Genomic DNA, 4,223 nt, shown 5'->3' on the forward strand with positions numbered 1-4,223 from the left:
AGTTTCAAGGTAAATGAGGGAGCTCTTTAAAAGTTTGAGCACACAATCCCAGTCTTGCAGTCCACAATGCTTTTATTTTGCAATCAGGCTGCAGAAGCCATGCTTGCCTATGCTTCTCACACCCAGAAAAACACTGGGCTATGGTGTAGCCTAATCCTTCTTCAATCCCCTTTTGCACAGAGTAGAAATTAGTTACTGTTGCTGATCTCATCCGAAGTAACTGGTTTTGAACCCACTCTGTCTCCTTTAGGTTTCTTCCTCCACATTAATCCTTGACAGATATTTCAGCTTGAGCAAGACAGCCCTGTTGAAAGCCTGGGCTGAAGGTCATACAGCTATAGAAAAGCATGTGGCAAAATAGAGGAATGAATGTGTACACAAGGTAAAATATGAATACTTCAGGGAGTAGCTGGAGGGAAGAGCCAGGCAAACTGGATGATTCCTCTTTGAGAAGGAGGCTGAAAGAAATGAAAGAAAGGACAGCATGTTTCCCTGCAGTAAGAGAAATAATAATGCAGAAAAAAATAATGCCTAAAGAAGTAACAAGTGATGACAAAAAGATGAAAACCTAGTACTTCATAAAACAGCTTCCAGCCTCTCTAGTTGTGCTAAAATAATTTAATATGAACATTGATTATTTTGAATTTCATGTAGGTCTGCTCAAGGAAACAGGACTTCAAGGGTAATCAATGTATATATCCCAACTGACATCACAGATCAATTGAAAGTGCCAAAGAACATATGATTAAACTTGGCTTTCAACTTCCTGGCTTCAAATCTCCCTTAAGGAGTTAAACATTGAAGTCCAAATTACAGAGTATGCCAGGCTTCTTGAATTTTTCATCTATGAAATGTTTCTTACAAAACAAAAAACAACACCACCAACAACCCCAAAACCCCCCAAAAAAAAAAAAAACCAAACCAAAACAACCCAAGAGAAATTCGAAAAACTTTAGAAAAAACTTTTCTCTATGAAGATTTTGGCAGAGTCTGCATTTCTATTGCATCTTAACTGCAAGTTACATTAACATAACTAGGACCAGCAGAGGCGACAGGTGAGCATCACCTACAGGCAAACTGCTTGGAGCAAGCTCGTTTTAATTCATAAAAATTGTCAAATTGAGTGTGCAGTAATCACTTTTCTTGAACACCTTAATACCACAAGGGAATGCATAAAAACACAAAGGAGAAAAGTAGCCCTGAATTTTATGTTGATGCAATTTAAACAGATTTGTTTAAAACTTCTTTAGATACTTCTAAATCAGTTACGCATCATGCAAGGTGACTGCATCCGTGGAAGGGACGTGATGCAGACAATCCTGTTACGTGGGTTGTGAGGTTAGATGACGTCATCCCCCATCACAGATGGGCATCGTTCCATTATTCTCTGAATGGAAATCTTGTGATTGCTCAAGATGGAAATCTTGTGTTTGACAATAAAATATATCCCAGCACATGTGCCCGGGTTCTCTCATCACACCAATGTTCCTGCTTGCTTCCTCCTGCCTCCCACGCTCTGCACAAGTAAGAAGATCAGGTCTCTCAATTACCATGCATTTCTAGGCCATAGAAATCAAACTCAAAAAAACCCCATCTATGATGGAGGTAGGAGTATTGCAAAGAGATTGTTCTAATGTAGCTTGATTTACATTCCAGGAATAACATTCAGGGGCCTATTGAGAGGGAGTGATTGTGCCAGACTGGAGAGAAACCCATAGAGCACCTTGTAGTGTTGTCATTACCATAGTGCATGGCAATTTCATCTGCAAAAACCTGCCCAAGTTACATTCCTCTTTGCCTGCAGGATCCAAGTGATACTCAACTTTCCTGCATCTGTATTGCTACAGCTTTATCAGAAAGTCATTTTGCATGAAAAATATACAAATTTTTCATTATTCAGTCGTCTTCTTCTGTCAGGCTCAGGAAGAAATTAAATATTCATGATTTATTCTGTATAGCATAATCATGACTACAGGTTTATTAATCTCTATGCAATTGTAATAGGAACTGATAAAACTTCTGTAATCTTTCTGCACAGTCTAATAGCCCTAAAAATGCCTCATTATAATAACGCAGAAAAGCTCCAAGATTTCCTATATTGTTATATTTCTCTACTTATATTTCCTTATTCACAGACACAAAGAGTCATAGAATAATTTAGGTTGGAAGAGGACCTTTAAAATCATCTTGTTCCAACTCCCCTGCCATGGACAGAGACACCTTCAAATAAAAGAGGTTGCACAGAGCCTGTCCAACCTGGCTTTTAACACCTCAAGGGATAGGGCATCCCCACCTTCCCTGTTCAACCTGTTCTACTGCCTCGCCACACACACAGGAAAGAATTTTTTTCCTAATATCTAACTTAAACCTACTCTCTTTCAGTTTGAGCCCATTCCCCCTTGTCCCATCAGTACATATTCTTGTAAGTAGTCTTGTTCTATCCTTCCTGTAAGGACCCTTCAGTTACTGGAATGACACAACCCCATCACCCCAAAACTTTCTCTTTTCCAGGCTGAAGAATCCCAATTCTCTCAGCCTTTCCTCATCGGAGAGGTGCTTCATATCCCTCTGTTCAACTTGGTGGCCCCTCCTCTGGACTTGCCCCAGCAGGGTGATGTCCTTCTTAAGGGGGAACTCCAGAGCTGGATGCAGCACTGCAGGTGGGGTCTCACCAGAGTGGGGCAGAGGGGCAGAACTCCCTGCTGCCCACGCTGTCTGGATGCAGCCCAGGATACATGTGGCTTTCTGGGCTCTGAGTGCCATTGCTGAGTCATGTCCAGATTCTCATCCATCAACACCCCCAAGTCCTTCTCGGCAGAGTAGCTCTGGATCTGTTCATCCCCCAGCTTGTGCTGAGACAGGGAGCTGCCCTGAGCCAGGTGCAGCACCAGCGCCAGGTCTTATTAAAGCCTCATGAAATTCCCATGGTCCCACTTCTGGAGCTTGTCCAGGTCCCTCTGGATGGCTCCTGCCCTTCAGGTGCATCAGCTGCGCCACTCAGCTGGGTGGCATAAAGAAGCTGTCAGAAGTGGGATTTGAACCCACGCCTCCAGGGGAGACTGCGACCTGAACGCAGCGCCTTAGACCGCTCAGCCATCCTGACCTGCCTGGGTAAACAGGAAGTTCTGTTGGATGCCTCTGTCATAATTTGTAATGATTTATGAAAGCAAGTTTGGATTATGAGTCTCTGATATACCAAAAATATTTCTGCAAACAGGAAGAGGAGGCTGTAAATAGGCTCTTTATTTTTTGTGTGTATTTTTTTTTAAATAAAATTTCTGGCCCTAGTATTATTTGAAATTCCTTATGACAACAGTTAATTCTCCTATTATTAAGATTAGACTTGCAGACATTTTAAATCGACGTTTGTAAGAACGAACTAACATTAAAGAGGGGAAACAAAAAATCTCCAGGAATGCATGCCAACATATCAGCTTTTAAGATACGGGTATATATTTTTTTCTTTATAATAGTACTGCCTGTTAGAGGTATAAAAATGAGCTAAAATATTTTACCAGCTGGCTTGTTCTGATGACATGAGCAGATGAAAAGTTGAATAAAATGCTAAGCAGACATGATGTACTTTTTCTGCAACTTCTCCAGGTTAAATTCTTCATAAATTTGTTGTCTGGGTGAGATTCTTGCCCTTAGTATATAAAATAACGAAAAATTTGCATTAGTGTGCACTCATACTAAGTCTGACCTTCAGTATTTGCTTTCAAATAAGTAAGTGAAGTCAGTGGTCAGATTTATGAAGAACCAAGCAGGTAGGTTTGCCCCCCTGCTGCTGATACAACTGTAATTACTAACCTCAAACAATCTGACTGTGTGTTAAGAGAGTTGGAGTGTCAGCTGCTGCAAAAGCTGCAATTTTTCTCATTTTCAACATCCTATTATACCATTCCTGGCACCACTTTATTCCAATGTTGACATAGCTTCCTTGCTGAATTTAGCTTGTCCAATGCAAAAGAAATAAAATCCTCCTCTGAGACCAAGACAGTGTTTTTGTCTCTCCTGTTTTGCTCATTGGTCCTCAGACAAGATGTAAAGTGGGAGCCAGAAGAGATCCTGCCCCAATCTTGCATGGGGATGTGGAAAATGATGGTTCTTTCCCAGGTCATGTAGCCAGCACTGAGCACAGCCATGGTGCTGAGCTTGTCATGGACCAAACACAGAGGTGAGGAGGTGAGCAATAAATTATTCCCTGGTGTGTTTTGGGGGAA

General features: G+C 41.3%; 1 non-coding gene across 1 annotated transcript; it reads right to left on the bottom strand.

Moving 5' to 3' along the window:
* Positions 1 to 3,020: 3,020 nt before the first annotated feature.
* TRNAL-CAG lies at positions 3,021 to 3,103 on the bottom strand. The gene has a single exon. It is a non-coding gene; the product is annotated as a tRNA-Leu (tRNA).
* Between the last annotated feature and the right edge of the window lie 1,120 nt (positions 3,104 to 4,223).

The sequence above is a fragment of the Camarhynchus parvulus genome, chromosome 2 (assembly GCF_901933205.1).
Source record: "Camarhynchus parvulus chromosome 2, STF_HiC, whole genome shotgun sequence".
Lineage (NCBI taxonomy): Eukaryota > Metazoa > Chordata > Aves > Passeriformes > Thraupidae > Camarhynchus > Camarhynchus parvulus.